At 36.4% G+C, this 17388-nt stretch overlaps 1 protein-coding gene across 1 annotated transcript in view; it reads left to right on the top strand.

The window, feature by feature from the left end:
• Window positions 1-616: 616 nt before the first annotated feature.
• Window positions 617-17388, top strand: part of NAB1 (NGFI-A binding protein 1) — a 57921-nt gene continuing 41149 nt past the window's right edge. Inside the window, exon 1 of the mRNA XM_074302842.1 lies at window positions 617-752. The gene's annotated coding sequence lies outside the window, so the exon portion shown is untranslated. The remainder of the gene's footprint in view (window positions 753-17388) is intronic.

Raw genomic sequence — 17388 nt, 5'->3', positions numbered from 1 at the left:
GGAGACTGCAAGGGAAAGCCAAGGAGAAATGGTGGGGGGCGGGGAGGGTGGGGGGAAGAGGGCAGCTTCAGCCTCAGCGGCAGCCGCCCCCGCCCCTGCGGCTGCCCACGCCAGGATCTGCGTCACACGGGCCGTGTGTGGGAGGAAGACGGAGCAGCAGCAAATGTAGCAAGAGCGGAATCTCCCAATGTGACAGCTAGAGAGGGGGGTGAAGGAGGAGGAGGCGGAGGGGAGCGAGAGAGCGGGAGGGAGGGAGGGAGCGGGTGGGGGAGGGGGGGAGCGGGGGCGTGGGGGAGGGGGTGGGTTGTGGCTGGCAGGCAGGGAGGGAGGCGCTGCTGCCTCTGCTGCTGCTGCCGCTGCCGCTGCCCTGCCTTCGCTGCTGCCGCCGGCCCCGCTCCGCTCCTTCGCTTACTCCGGCACCAAGCCCAGCGCCGGCGGACTCCTAGAGCCGTCGGGGCGCGCTCGGGGAGCCGGAGAGCCTCCACGCCGGGCACGGAGAAGAGAGCGTGCGCCCCCGGCCCGAGGGACTAGGGGAGGAGGAGGAGGAGGAGATAATGGGGGTGCACTAAAGGGGGGGGAGGAGAGAGGCTCCCACCACCTTCCCCCCCACCCTCGATGGGAGAGGAGGAGTCTCCGCTGCCGCCGCCGCTGCCGCTGCCCGGAGAGCGCTGGGGGGAAAGCGATTGGCACTAACTTCGGAGTTGGGGCAAGCTCGGGGAAAGAGAAAAGAGACAGCTGCATCCTCTTGCAAAGTATGTATCTAACTCTTCTCTGCAGAGCGTGTGTGTGCAAGCCGCGGCTCCCCCTCATCCCCCTAGATAACAGAGTCCCCCTCCCCCAATTCGCTCCGAGCTTCTTGGTTGCAAACGCGTCTGCAGTCGGAGCCACTTGTTCGGCCCGGGAGGGGATCGGGCGCGGAGTTGAGTTTGTGGTTTGGGGCTGCTCTGGGAAGAGAGTGCTTGGGGGATCGGTGGAGAAGGAGAAGAGAAAGTGGACGCTTGAGTTAAGAGGGGCTCCCCAAACTCTCCCCCTTCCAAGTTTGCTGTACGGGCTGAGTTGCTTTCTGCGCCGCTGCTGCTGCTGCAGATTGCCGGAAGGAGAGGGCGGAATCCTGCCCGTGTGGGTGATTCCCAGAAAATCCAGCGCAAAAAGGCACTAGGGGAGAGGCGGCAAGTGCCGAGAGGTCCCCGCATTGTCTGCCTTGCCCTGCGAGAGCCGGGAGTGGAGCTCCGAGCTCCTCGGCCAGTTTTTAGCTGGGGAGAATCCCGTGTAAATTTCTGCATGCCTCAATGTTTGCATCTGCCCCACAGCGCTGCTTAGCTTATGATTTGCAATTCCAAATGTATCCTGACCGTGCTTCTGAAAACCCCTAAACTTTTGCACAAGTGCGAGAAAGCCTCAGCTTTTTCATTTCCAAAACTTGTTTGTTTTTTTTTTTTTCCTCTACTAACTCCTTAAGGAAAATTATAGCTTTGGTTTAAAGCGCCATTAAAAAAAATTGAAAGCTCATCTGCACTTGGAGATGTCAGGACACGAAATCTAGTGTATCGTTTTATGTATCTTTAGGAGCATTCGTGCAGTGTGCTGCTGCACTCAGCATGCAAGTCTTAGGAGGTGAAGCACATTTGATTGCATTTTAATGAACCAGTTTGGAGAAAAGACACCAACAGCCCAACTTTTAGTTATTTTTAAACACTAAACACAGAACAAGTTTAGATGATGATTTTGTTGACTTAGGGACCCTCTTAACACCCTACCAAACCCGAGAGTTTTGGAAAAATTTTGGATTGTTGCCAATTTAATTTTTTATTCCCTAAAACTCGTCTTGGAATAGCCTGAAACCATCAAGAAACTTGCCCAATTTACATTTTTTAAACTTAGGAAGGACAAAGATCGGAGACATTCTCAGGACCTTGTTCTGAAATATTTTGGCAGCCCCTCAAGAGATAGTATTAGATTACATTGGAGTTGAAGAGTGGATTACAAATGGTTGCTGTTAGTAAAGGGTTAATTGCTTTGTTGGTTAGAGAAGTGTACATTTGCAAAATTACCTGAGTAGATATTAAGTCTGCTGACAATTTATAGATTTTTTTTCTTCCTACAACTTACTGATTTAAAAAACTTGCTAATTACCTACAGTCAACTTTCCCCTTTGTGCCCTTGCATTTTAAGTAGATGCATTTGAAGAAAGAGTCTATAGGATTTGCTTCTACTATTTTTGGGTGGAGGCTATTGTCTTCACCCAGACTAAGAGAACTGCCTCTGTTTAGATATAAGGGCTACTAGAAGTGGATTTTGTATTCCTGGGCATTTCCCTTTCTGTACCTCATGGACAGAATTGTGCTTCATCTCTTAGGAGTATATGTGTGTAAGTGTAAAAGCATATTCTTAATTTGCGCCTTTAGGTTCATTACCATAGAAATAGATTGCTTCTATGCTTTTACAGTTTGTCAGCTAGGTCAGCATTCTTTCTCTTTGGATTTGCAGTTAGTACAACATTCTAAAAGGAAATAATTTCAAAGAACTTTGGGAAGATTTCCTGTTTTACATTTTTTTATTCTTTCTACCACCTTTCAGGTAAAGGTAATAGTTATCTTTGTTAAATGTCATTATTCACACTTGGTGACCTTTTGTTGTATGTGACTGTATCAAGAACAATAAATTAAATTCTAAACCAATATTTTTTGAAGCATTGATTTCTCCAACCCTTTTATTTTGCCTGTCTCCTGCAGAAGAGATTCATATACCAAGAAATTCTTTGCAATACTACTACTAAGATAAATGAATATAATGAGCATCCTAATCCAAACACAGTTGTTTTTAGTTTTATTTATTTCAAAATTCTGAAAATTATTAGAATAATTGAGCAATCACCTCCTAAATTAGTTTTCAAGTCTTATCTCCTATGAATGATCAGTAAATAAAAACTATTATCCTTTAGATAAGCCTTCTATTTTTTTTTTTCTTTAAGAAAGGAACCCTCACTAGCTGTTATTCTTGAGATGCTATTTAAAGAATACTAGTGGAGCATTTTTTAAAAACTATGCTTTAGCCACGAACACATTGGTTTATTATTAGAGACTTTCTGGGTTTATACTGTGAATATTTTAGAGGAAGAAGTTATTTATCTGTACTAAGGAAAAGAACAGCTTGAAGAATTTGTTGCATTAACTTTACATATGTAAAGAGAGAATATGGAGGGAGGGAAAAAGAAAGTAGGTCGGATTTTTGTGCCTGCTGACCTAGACAATGTCCTAAGGCATCATACTGCCTTTTATCTTCCATTATAATGATCTTTATAACTACTGTATTTATATATTTAAAATGAAGACTTTTCAAAGATACTTAAATGTTAAGATTTACTATAATATATTCTAGTATTGCGACATACTTGGGATGGGTTATTTTTATGAAAGTTAATTTGCTGAATAAATTTTAGATTTAGGCCTTATGCACATTAAAATATATTTATTGGGGAAATTTATATATGCATACAGATATGCATATATATATATTACATAATTAATACTCAATTAGCACCCACTCAAGCATAAAAGGAATGCTAGTCTATTTGCTTTGGATTTATTTTTATCTTAACTACTTCTTTCATTCTCTTGAGTAGTAGAGTTAGGAATAGTACAAGTATTGTATTAAATGCAAATTCCCTTCTTGATCTGACATATTCAGTTCCTCCTACCCTTAGTGAAGTACTAGAATTTAATATGACTATAATAATGGAGCAAATAGGAAAGTTGAGAAATTGGTGTGTGTAAAAAAAGGGGAGTAGAAAATCTTATTCTTCAGTTCATTTTCACTTAATACTATTCTGTATTCTTTGAATTTTTGTAGCTAATCAGAAACTCCTAAATTGTTTGCTAATTTTTGGTGTAATTTTCTTGTCTTTATTTGGACAAAATTTGCATAATGTTTTCACCAAGTGCTGTGGATTTTTCCTTTAAGTATTTAATTACACAGGGCTCAAGTGAAAATCTGAAGTAGATAGAACACACTATAAAGAGGATGTGTATTTGATACAGTGGAAAAAAGGTTCTTAAGCTATACAGAGGGAGTTTGAGAGAGAAAATGAGAGAGAGAAAGAGAGAGAGAGAGAGAGAGAGAGAGAGAGAGAGAGAGAGAGAGAGAGAGAGAGAGAGAGAGAGAGAGAGAAGAGAGAGAGAGTGAGTGTGTGTGTGTGTGTGTGTATGTATAAAAGCAGACCTGTTATTTCGTTGGTATGAGGCATTTCCATTCAGGGGACTTCCTCTACCAGTGTAAGCTGGCACCTGTTCTGCAGTTTATACTTAAAGAGAATTTCATGTGAGCATTGATATTGATAGGTTAAGTGACTTGACCAGGGACAAACAAGCAGTTGTCCATTGTGGGATTATAATTGGGAGACTGGATCTTCATCCACTATGTTATGCTGTCTATTAGTACGTTATTATGGAAATGATAATTAGCCTATGCAAATTAATTGTGTTAATCTAGTTAAACTAATTGTGTTATTTCCCCTGTTTTAGTTAACAATTTAACATCTTATTTTACACATGAATGTTTTTTTAAAAGGGTCTGGAAGAAGTAATTTTAAAATTCAAGCCTTTATTTTATAACCATCAGAAAATGAGAGTTCCTTCCACAAAATGTTACCATTTGTTTCATTAGAGATGCATGTTTCGTTTTTTTTTCCTGGAATGTTAAACATTGTACTAACTTGCTTGCTTAAACACTAACTAGTGTCAGAACTCCTCCTGATAACTTTATTGCTTAAAATAATAATAATGAACCTTGAAAATTTGAGGGCTACTTTTCTATTTCATAGAAAGATTCCTGTAAAATAATAAATACTGGTAGCTTCTAATTTAGGGTGAATATCAAGTTCAATTATAAATTAGTTGATTGAACCTTGGAACATATTTTTCCTGTAGAAACTGTGTATTAAATTGGTAATGTGGTTGTTTCACTGGTCCACAAAAATTTATCTAACCCATAATATAATAGAACAAATAGTATGCATGGAGACTTGAGAACACAAAATGTAGATTACAGGAATTTCGGCCAAATTTCAAAGTAGATAATGCTTATTGCTTTGTTCCTAAATCCCTTCTTGCACCCAAATGGCTTTTTAGTTTTAGTTTTTAGTTTTTCTAGGTGCCCACAGATCTTATGCTTCCTCTTGAAGAAGTTCATTCACATCTGCCTTACTCCCTCTTCCCACTTCCTCTATATGCTCCAGGCTTCAAAATTAATACTTTTCCTGACCTGCTTTGAAAATGCCCATTCCCTTTGTGAAGAAGTCCATAAAAGCTGGGAGTTGGCAGTAAAACAATTTGATCAAACAAATTCAAACTAGCATGTAAATGAGACCTTGTATAAATGATTAAAATTTTTAAAAAATGCTCATTAACCTGAATTTAATCTATAATTGATGAAATTTCGAACAGTGTCACATGGGAACTTATTTTTGATTGTCAGCTCTATTGCATTTCTTTCTTAAGGGTCTACTCCTGATAATGTTTTTGACTTTTTATGATTTCTCCCCTTCCCCCAACTTTTAGAAAATTCCATCTATTCAGCAAAACCTCCAATTGTATTATGTTTGTTTTTCCAGTCATTAAAGGGACAGCAACCACAGGGGCTCTGACCACAGGATCTGGTTTGTGTATATGGGCCATTTTTGAACTGATTTTTTTGTGAATTGAGAATGTCTGTACTAGATGTCAAATCTATAGTTATGAAATGAAGATACAGAATCACTACTACTTTAGCTCTCTTTTATAATTTGTATGCTGGGTCATTATTAACATCTTAATTTGAGGGTAACATGTTTGTTTTTTTTAATCAGATTTTAGTTCTAGGAAGTTATATTTAGGGGAGCATGATTTGATCTATGGAATGCTGTATTATGAGGATTTATGGAATATTCTTTGGGAGAAGAGAATATGTTGAATATAGAAGGATGCAAAGGGTACAAATAAGAAAAAAGCTTCATCTACTTTAAGCTAATGATTTATTGAAACTACAACAAAGGAAAATACCTTTCTAGAATTTTATTGATTTCTAGCCTGGTCATGGCAGTGAGAGGGGCTCCGGTCATTCAACTTTCTTTCACTCAATAAATATTTTTATCTCTTCCTTTGTTGAATGTACTATGCTAAGGCTTGTGGGGAATACAAATAAAGGTTCATTGGCCTTATGCAGTTTATAAACTAATAGGGAAGATAGGATATGTATACAAATTACCATAATGTCAGGGTATATTACATACCAAAAGAAGAGTACAAAGTGAAGTTGGAAGTTAGAGAGAAATCTTCTTGAGGGGGGAGGAGATAGAGGGAATCAGAGAAGGCATTTTGAAATAAAGGGCATTTAAGCTGGGCTTTGAGAAAGAGAGGTAGGAATTTGATAGATGGAGGTAGACAGGGGTGGCTGACTGTCATAGGTGATGCAGTACCAGGCTTGGAGGTACAAAAGTTGCCTCTGTCTCTAGCTTTGTCACCCCAAGTAAATCACTTAACTCATCTGTAAAATTGGGATAATAGTATCTGAAAGCTCCTACTTTGGATCATAGATTTAGAGGTGGAATGAACCTTACAGTCCATAAGATGCCAGACACCTTATTTTAGACATGGAGATACTGAATCAGAATTTGAATCCAGATCTGCTTTACAGAAGCTCAAATGAGATAATGGATGTAAAAGTACTTTGTCAACTTTTAAATCCCTTATAAATTCCAGCTTATTATTTTTAGATAGAAGGAGCAACTTGAGCAAAGATAAACTGGAAGGAATATGTCATATTTGGGGAATGGCAAACAATTTAGTTTGTAACGTAAGATACCTCTAAAGTTGTAGGAGGTAATAAGGTAAGTTTGTGATCAGGTCATAGAGGATTTCAAATTCCATGATACAGAGTTTGCGGTTTATGTGATCGACTACACATGTGCAACGGACACTGTTGGAGATATTTTGTTGTTGCTTTTAAGTAGTAGAATAGTATGATCAGAGCTTTTCTTTTAGAAGATTCATCTGGTGCGATGTGTTCAATAGGTTAAAGGCTAGAAGTATGGGAGAGCTAGTTAGAAAGCTTTTGCCAAGTAGTGATTTAAGTAGCATTTCAGGGATAGAACAGATAGAACTTAATAATTGGTTGGGTGTGGAGGAGAATGATGAAATAAAAAAATAACCCTCAAGATTTTGAATCTTTATGACTGGGAGAGAGTGGTACGGGTGTTAACAAAAAGGGAAGACATACTTACCCCTTTGAGAGGTTGGTGGATGGCAGAGAAGGAAGATGTTGGGTGTACAAAGAGTTTGAAATGTTGACAAGGTGTCCAGATTGAGATTACTATCAGACAGGTTGAAATGAGAGACTAGCTCTGAAGAGAGATTTAAGTTGAGCCAAGATGACAGATGAAAAGATGTGAGTAGCTTAGAATGCAAAGGGGAAAAGTATATATAGAGAAGATAGTTAGAGATAGAGGGTGGTGGAACAAGGAGCCTGAAAGGAAAAAACAATCAGAAAGAGAGGGGAACAAAATAAGATAATATCATATTTATTACACAGGTCAAAAGAAGGAGTTTCACCAAGAAATTTCATCCTTAAAGAGAAGGGATTGGAAGAATCTTTTAGAGTGGATAGCTTCTGAGTCCAGTCTCAGGTCACCCCAACGCTGAAGAACTACTGGGAGTTTGGTTGATCCTGAACTATATTTATCATCAAACAGGAATTGGCTCCTGGGAGGTTTTATGGACTAAAATGGACTTTTTCTTCCTCTGGGATTTGGCAAATATCTGGCGGTCTCTTCAGTTTCATACTCCAAAAAAGCAAAGTATAATTCCTTAGCATTTAGGAGTCACTCATTAGTGTTTGTAGAGACAAAGGCAGGATTTTAACCAATCCTTAATGAAAAAAGGTTTTAACTCATAATTGAGTCAACAATATTTTTTCTCTAGGAAAGACTAGATTGGAGAGTAATAAAGAGAAAGTAAGAAAAGATTTTGGTTGTATACTTGCCCCAGTAAGGGTCTGGTTTAATTTTTGAATGCACTCTATCTTGGTGAATGACTTCTCTTAAGCTCATAGAATTCATGAAAAGGTTGCACAGCATGCTTGTTCCAGGATACGCTTAGAAAGCAAGGTACAAGGTAGCTGTTAACAGTTATTTACAGTAGAAGCATAGGCTTCAGAGATTGTTTAAAGGGCTTTTGATATTTATTTTATTCAGGAGCAATGCCAAATCTATGCTTTCTCTTGGTCTAATTGCCTCCTCATTAGAGAGTGATTGTACCATAGGCTTCATGAACATGGGAAATATTGCCCATAGAATTTTCTTTTAAATCAACTACAAATTAATATAAAAGTGGCTAGTATATAAGTGATCACAATGGCCTTTGTGAAACTGAAGCATTTCTATAAACTCAAGAGCAGATGGCTGGAGAGGTGGAATAAAGAGGTGAGCGGAGCCTTTTCCTTGCAGTAAACATGGGTGTTGAGTTATTTTATTTTCTTTTGTATGAAATCCATTTACTGGTTTATCGTTCAGTTATTATATTTACCTTGAAGTTGAAAATGTATGAGAATAGTATATTTCCTTCTTTTTCCAACTCAGTTTTTCCTGGGTGAATGCTACTCTTTTTTTGTTTTATTTTGTTTTGTTGTTTTGTTGAGGCAATTGGGGTTAAGTGACTTGCTCCGGATTATTCATCTAGGAAGTGTTAAATTGAGATTTGAACTCAGGTCTTTCTGATTTCAGAGTTGGTGCTCTGTCTACTACACCAACTAGCTGCCCCAATGCTACTTACTCATTTTGAGTAGACATTCCTTACCTTAGAAGGAAGGAAGGAAGTCTTTTGAGTAGCAATAATACAAAAATTTGGAAGCTGTAGAAACTGAGACTTGATCTTTAGTGTTTCCTTTGCCTTCCTGATTATATTAGTTTTAAGTTTATTCATTATTTTCCCTCTTTCCCAAAAATGAAGATTCAGAAGCTGCATTTTGATACGCAATCCAGCATCATTATTTTCTAACTTCTGGTCTCAGGATCTGCTTGGTAGACATGCTCCAATTTCCCCATATAGTATAATCTGTTTTTTAAAAGAGCATTTTAAGTTTTTCTAATTTCATGTAAAAGCAGTTTTCAACATTCTTTTTTTTTTTATATACTTGAAATAATTTTATTAAGCCCTTTTTTTTCACATGGCAACTAAAATTCAAATGATTGCTCCAACATAACAATAGAAGTTAAGTGAGAGAACCAATGTCAGGAATGCATTGGGGTACAAAAGAATCTTTGCTTTTAATGAAACCCACAATGTTTAAATTTTGTGTTGAGTTTATCTCTTATTTTTTTATTTTTAATAATTTTTATTTTCAAAATACATGCAAAGATAGTTTTCAACATTCACCCCTGCAAAACCTTATGTCCCAAATGAACACCTTGTGTTGTCCTTCCTTTCTTTCTATCCCCCTCCCCTAGATCACAAGTAATCCACTATAGGTTAAGCATGTGTAATTCTTCTATACGTATTTCCACATTTATGCTGCACAAAAAATCAGATCAAAAAGGAAAAAAAAAGTGGGAAAGGAAAAAAAAAGAAAAAAGGAAACAAAAAACAATAAAAAAGGTGAAAATACTATGATGGGATCCACATTCAGCCCCGATAGTCCTCTTTCTGGATGCAGATGCTCTTTCCAACACAAGTCTATTGGAATTGGCCTAAATCACCTCATTTCAGCATTCATTTTTTTTTTTGGTAAGATATTGGGTTCCATAATTTTTCTCTTCTTCCCTTCCGTCCTCCCTAAAATAGCAAGCAATATGATATAGGTTACACATGTGCAATCATATAAAACATTTCCACAGTAATCTAATTTTTTAAACCAAATTTCATTTTTAGTAATGTAACAAAGATGATTATTAAGGTAGAATTTTTTTTCTTTATAGACTTAAGATGATAGTTAATTTCAATATTACTTAATGATGTTCAGTTTTCTGGACTTAAAGAAATTTTTTTTTTTTTTATCAAGTTAGGCATTTCTTTTATTCTGAAATACATCTGCTGTATGTGTGTTGGGGGGGAAGGACTATACTTTTTTCCAAGATTAGATTATGTCAGGTCATTGACAGGTGGCAATAAGACCAAGATTGCTTTATCTGATCATAACATTTTATCATTCCATTTTTTCCCAATGCCTTATAATCCCTAATCCATTTCCACTCTGCTCTCCATTTCCACTTTGATTTTTAGTCCTTTCATCTCTCACTTCTTTGATAGGTCATTATCTTGGCCACTGAATACACTCTTCTCTCTGACCCTATCTTGACACCTTGATGAACCAACTCAAAACTTTCTTGAACATTTGAATCCTTTCCCTCCTTGTCCCATTGCCTCTCCTAGCTTTGAATTATTTCTTCCATCTTATTCCTTCCTTCCTATTTACTCGTCCCTGAATAGGAGCTGGAGAAAGACCATAATTATATGGACTGAGCCCTTTATCACTTTATATTACATCATCTCAATTGGGTCCTTCTTGCAACAAGGTAATCCTCTGTAATTATCCCTCTGTAATTATTTCACTACCCCACACAACACAGCCGCTATTCCAAAGCTTTCCATCTCTGCTTGAGCACCTCATTCTCCTCCCCTCTCCCTACTGAACACCTCCTTCATTCACTAAGAATGCCTTTGACTTCCCGCTCCTTATTTTACAGACATCTCCTGCCCCCATGTCCTCCTCCATTATTCCTCCTTGCCAAGCATCCTTCTACTAGCCTGTAACATGGCCAAGTAGTTACAATGCTAGACCTGGAATTGGGAAGACTGAACTCCGAGTTCAGATGTAGTTTTATAGATGCTTACTAGCTGGGAGACTCTGAGCAAGGCACTTAACCTCAGTTTTCCTCAGTTTCCTGGTTTGTAAAATAAAAACATGAATAGTACCTAGTTTCAAAAGTTGTGAGGATCAAATGAAGTAATATTTGTAAAGTTCATAGCACAGTGCTTGGCACAATAAGTGCTATGTCAATGTTAGCTATTGTTTTATTATTACATGCACCTGTCATTCTCTTCCATTTTATCTTTTGCAGGTTGACCTCTTTGCAGTCCCTAATTGATCTGTCTTTTCCTTGTTATCTCCTGCTTTGGTGCTTATAACACCTATGTATTCCCCCCCATCCTTAAAAAAAAAGCCAAACAAACAACCTACTCCCGAGCCTGTCATCCTGTACTAGCCCTTATTTATATCTTTCTTCTATTGGTGTAAATTCCTTGAGAAGGAAGTTTAATGAAAAAGGAAGTTTAATGAGAAACTTTTGTTTTTACTCCTCTCATTTGTTTCTAAGCCCTGGTTTTCAACCTACCATTTAACAAAAAATGCTCTCTCCAAAATTACCAATAGACAGCTTCCAACATCCTTATTTAAATGAAATTGCTTTCTCCCAAATTACCAGTGATCTCTTCATTGCCAAATCTAACAGCCTTCATTCCTTTTTGACCTCTCTGTACAAAGCCTTTGATGCTATTGATGATGTACTTTTCCTGAATAGCGTCTTCATTTAAGGTTTTTATTATGCATTTAATTCCATGATCTCTTTGTCAGTCCTTCTCATTCTTCTACATACCCTTTTTACTAACTGTTGGTTTTTCTCTGCCTACATTGTCTCATTCATTGATCTTGTTAACTTCCATGAATTTAACCATCATCTCTATACAGATGATTCCCAGATTTGTATATCTCTTTATATAAGTTTCTCTTTTTACAAATCCACCATCTTGATGCAGACTCTCATCTCTTGTATATAGTCTGTTGATAGGTTTTATTTCTACCTTCACTTATCTCTTTCTAAATCTCTCCCCTCACAAAACCACTATCTTGATGCAGCCCTTCATCACCTCATACCTGATCTATTTTTTAAAAAAATAAATTCCATTCATTTTTAATGGTTATTTTTTTCAAATAATATGTAAAGGTAGTTTTCAATATTCATTTTCACAAAACCTTGTGTTCCAGATTTTTCTCTCTCTTCTCCCTTCCCAAGGCAGCAAGCAATATGATATAAGTTAAATGTATGCACTTACTGTAAACATATTTCCATATTCATCATGCTGAGCAAAAAAAAAAAAAATCAGATCAAAAGGAAAAAAAAAAAAACATGAGAAGGAAAAAAATCCAAGCAAACAAACAACAACAAAAAAAAAAGGTGAAAATACTATGGTTTTTTTCCTCATTGAGTTTTCATAATTCTTTCTCTGGATGTGGATGGCACTTTCCTTTGAAGTCTGGGTTAGGTCCCTGTTGACCTCAGGATCAGCCAGAGTCAAGATCAGCAAAAGTCCTTGGTCTTTAGGGGGAGAAATAAAGGAGATGGACGAAACTGCCACAAGCTCTCCACAACCTCCTTTCTCATTCTCCTCCAAAGTGACTCTGGCTTGTTTTACTCCACCCCCCAATCCCTCCTACGATTATCTCTATATACCAAAAGATGGAACCAGCATGGAATAGAGAGAAGGGCCATTTTCCAAGGATATGCTAATAGAATATCGTCTAATTGGTAATTAGCTTTAAGTAAGTGCTCGGTTGTCTGATTCTAGTGCACCTATTTAGAGTTTCAGCCCTTTACACCTTCCCATCCTAGGTCTATTGAAATTACCTTGAATTACCTCACTAAAAATAGCCAAGTCCATCACAGTTGATCTATCACATGATCTTGTTACTGTGTACAATGTTATTTTGGTTGTTCGTGTAAGTCTTTCCAAATTTTTTGAAATCATCCTGCTCATCATTTCTTATAGAACAATAATATTCCATAATATTCATATATATATATGTATATATATATGTGTATATATACATATATATATATATATATATATCATAACTTACTCAGCCATTCCCCAACTGAGGGGCATCCCCTCAACAATTTGCAGTTCTTTGCCACTACAGAAAGGGCTGCCATAAACATTTTTGCACAGTTGGATCCACTCTTTTATGATCTCTTTAGGATATATACCCAGTAAAGACACTGCTGAATCAAAGGATTTACAGAATTTTACAGCCCTTTGGGCATAGTTCAAAATTATTCTTCAGAGTGGTTGGATCAGTTCACAACTCCACCAACAGTGTATTAGTGGCCCAGTTTTTCCACACCCCCTCCAACATTGATCATTATTTTTTTCTGTCATCTTAGCCAATCTGACAGGTGTGAATGCTTATCTCTGAGTTGTCTTAATTTGTATTTCTCTAATCAATAGTAATTGAAAGCATTTTTACATTATCACTATAAATATCATGCCTGAACTAAGATAAGTCAGCCTGCTTTAAATCTCTTCTCACTCCAGTCTGTCCTCCACTCTCTGCTGCCAACGTGATCTTCCTAAATTTCAGCTTTTACAGTCATTCTTCCACTCAATAAATGCTCCCTGATCCCTCCAAAATCAAATATAATATCCTTGACACTTAAAATCCTTCCTAACCAGCCCCACCTTTCTCACATTCTAATTTTATACTGCTATTTTCATCCATGTAGCCATGATGGGGCTCAGTGGATAAAGCCTTGGGCCTGGAGTCAAGAAAGACTGAGTTCAGATTTAGCCTCAAACAATTTTTAGATGTGTGACCTTTAGTTACTTACTTAATCTCTATTTGCCTCAGCTTCTTCATCTTTGAAATGGAAACAATAATAATCCCACTTACTTCCCCACTACTGAGATAATAATTTTAAAGTGTTTAGCATAATGTCTGGCACATAGATCCTTCTATATATATGTAGGTATACAAAAACATGTGTATGAATATGGATGTGTGTGTGTATGTACACTATACATAACACACATTTTACAGTAAAGCCATACAGATTTCCTTGCTGTTTCTTACACACAATGTTCTATCACTGAATTCTATACCTTTTGACTGTCTGCCCCTCCACCTGAAGTGTTCTTCTTCCTCACTCTGACTTCTTTCAAAACCCGGCTCAAATTTCACCTTCTGCAGGAGATTTTTCCCACTCTCTGCCACTACTAGTTCCTTTCTTCTGAGATTATCCTTCACCTGATAATCTTGCCACTGGACCAGACAGTCCACTCTCACTTAAAGCTAAATCACTTGCATGTCATGGCTGCTCCTCCTGATGTTGTGGCCCTCTTGGAGAGCTAAGGACAAATAACAGCAGCAACTTTTTGTCTACGCTGCATTTTCTTTTTTGACTCTGTACCTAGTTGATTTTATGTTAGTCTTTCCTCAGTAGAATGTCAGCTTCCTGAGAACAAGAGCTTTTTTGCTTTTTTTTGTCCTCCCAGAACTTAATACAATATTTGGTGCATAGTAAGTACTTAATAATTGTTTGTTGACTGACTGAGTGATGGACTGCCAGGTACTGCGTTAGGAGATGCAAATACAAAATTGAAAAAAAACACAAAAAAACAATCCTTGTTCTGAAAGTACTTACAATCTAACAATGAAGTCCAGCTTTTTATAGCTCTTTATAGAAAGTACTATCTATACTATCACTCCTTTTGTCAATAGGTAAAGTTAACAGTTTCAAAGAAATGCTCTTTTAGGTCTTCCTCATCCAATCTTGATGCTCTTTTCAGTACTCAAACTAGCTCTCAGGGCTGGCACCAACGAGTAGTAGCAGAAAAGGTGCATTTTCACCAAAGTTCATTGTTCTGTCAGTGTCAGGGCCGGAGCAAAGACCTTGAGATCAAGTTGCTCCATAGTAAGCCATGGGATCTGCCCAGTCCCTCTCCCTAAATCTTTGTGGGAAGTCTGGCTAGACAGGAATTTAGCAGATATACCGTACTCCCAATCTGACAAGAAGTCAGGTTTTTGGAAGTCAACTGAGGTAGGGAAGGAGAGAGTGTCAGCTTATTTATTGGTGGAAGGGCAGGTCAGATCCAGAATCTAGGAATCCCTAGTTGATCAGTTGACACCAGAAGTAAGCTAATCATGACAAGAGACAGGGCATCTTCTGGCCTGTTTTATATCATCTATAATTACTGGTTACTTTGGCCCTCCAATGTTATTTGTAACTGAAAGGAATTTAGATGACTGCTAGTGAGATGGGTGGGAGATATTTAAAAAAAAAAATATATATATATATATATATGTGTATATATATGTGTGTGTATATATATATATATATATATATATATAGTTTTATGTATAAAATATGTGACATTATACATATACACACTCATATATATATATATCATATCATATAAACAAATTCTAGAAGAGATCATTCATATTGTCTGTATGTCTTTGGGTAAAATTAGAACAAAAATCTCAAAAGAATTTTTTAAAAATAGCTTTTATTTTTCAAAATACATGCAAAGATAGTTTTCAACATTTACTCTTGCAAAAAACATTATGTTCCATATTTTTCTCACTCCCTCTCCATTTCCCCTATCCCCTAGAGAGCAAGCAATATAGGTTAAACATATTTCCACATTTATCATGCTGTACAAGAAAAATCAGGTCAAAAAATGGGGAAAAATGAGAGGGGGAAAAAAAAAAAGCAAACAATAACAAAAAAGGTGAAAATACTATGTTGTGATCCACATTCCATCCTCATAGTTCTTTCTCTGAATGCAGATGGCTTTCTCTATCACAAGTTTATTGGAATCAGCCTGAATCATGTCATTGTTGAAAAGTACAAAGTCCATTACAGTTGATCAACATAATCTTGTTGTACAGTATTCTTTTGGTTCTACTCAATTCACTTAACATCAGTTCATGTAAGTCTCAGAATAAATTTTTTTTAAAACCCTAAAATTTTATGCAGAGTTCTAGTTTACTCTTTTACATATTGGAATTTTCTTGTGAATTGTATACTTGATTTCCAATGACCCTTTAGTCAGCCACTCTTCAAACAAGCTTTTATTAAGTTATTGCTTCATGCTAAGCACTGGGTTTAATACTTGAGATACCAAAAAAACCCAAAATATTGTCTTCCACCCTCAAAGAGCTCCAATTCTAATAAGGGTAACTATAGTATTTTGATTAATGTTGGTATTGTCAAAGTCTGTAAATGGTGATTTTGATGTCTAAGGCATATGCTGCCTTCTTTTGGCATGCACATTTTCAGAAGCTAGATATTTAATTTTTTTTCTCTCCTAAGATTTGTCTTAATAGTTTAAGATTTTATAGAATTAAATTATTTCCTAAAATAAAATTTCTCAAGTGTAGGTTCATAGACAATTTTTAGTGATCCATACAATTTTTTAATGAATTTTTTTAAATTAAAAATTTAACACTGAACATCTATACAGCCAACTAAATTTATTTAATAATTATTTAACTTAATTGTACTATATAAGTTGTTATAAAAATGTTTTCAGTCACACTATCTATTAGGAATCTGTTCATTTATTCTTGTTCATTTTTTCCTCTTGCACAGTTATAGCATATATGCCATTCTTCTAGTTCTGTCTTTTAGTTTATTTTAATTTTTGCTTAGGACTATTTCATACAAATCTTTTTTAAAAGCTTCTCTAATTCATAACCTTACAATTTCATTGCAGTATTTTGTTATATTAATGAATTTCCTTGTTAGATATTTAGGTTGTTTCCAATTTTTTGTACACAAGACTGCTATATAAATCTTTGAAAAAATAAGTTTTTTCAAGTTATGTTCCCAACAATGAAAATTTCAAATCAAAGAGTATGATTATTTTTGTAACTTTTACTGAATAATGCCAGATTGCTTTACAGAAAGATTTTGCAAATTTTTTATTTTACTGGCAATGTGTACATGCTTCTTTACCACTTTGTTATTTAGGTTTCCTTGTTTTTGATTATTTTTGCCAGTTTCACATGTGGGTTGGGACTTCAAAGTAGTTTTAGATTCCTTCTCTTTGGTTATTGTTGAAATTATTGATTTTTTTCAAATGAATATTAGTCATTTATGTTTTATAATTTTTCTATTTACCCATTAGTCATTATCCATTGAAGCTAGGAAATGTCCATATACTTAAATTTTTTTTTTTTACATATTTTAATTTTAAATAGCAAGTTTTTGTCTCACTTTTGACATAAAGATTTTTTCACAATATGTGGTTCATAAAACTTGGTTACCAAATATCTTTGCTGCTTCATTCATAAACATTTAGATAACTAACACTTCATTCTTGTATTTTGCTTTTCCCAACCTCAATCTCTTGTCTGACTCCAGTGGATCCCTCTGAGCATTGGGTGAACAGAATTAGAGAATCAATTAAAGTTAACTAGTTAGTAGTCTGTTGTACAGTTTGGGATAAGAAACTTCCTTGTAGTATTTAAGTCCTTAGCATTTTGACTATAAGATTTCATTGAGCTGTTGAAAAAAAAATTGTTAATGGTTTTTTCTGTTAAATATAGCAGTCACAAATCATAGCATTTTTGAGCAATGAA

This window comes from Sminthopsis crassicaudata, chromosome 3 (genome assembly GCF_048593235.1).
Source record: "Sminthopsis crassicaudata isolate SCR6 chromosome 3, ASM4859323v1, whole genome shotgun sequence".
Classification (NCBI taxonomy): domain Eukaryota; kingdom Metazoa; phylum Chordata; class Mammalia; order Dasyuromorphia; family Dasyuridae; genus Sminthopsis; species Sminthopsis crassicaudata.
This window is presented reverse-complemented; position numbering and strand designations above follow the sequence as displayed.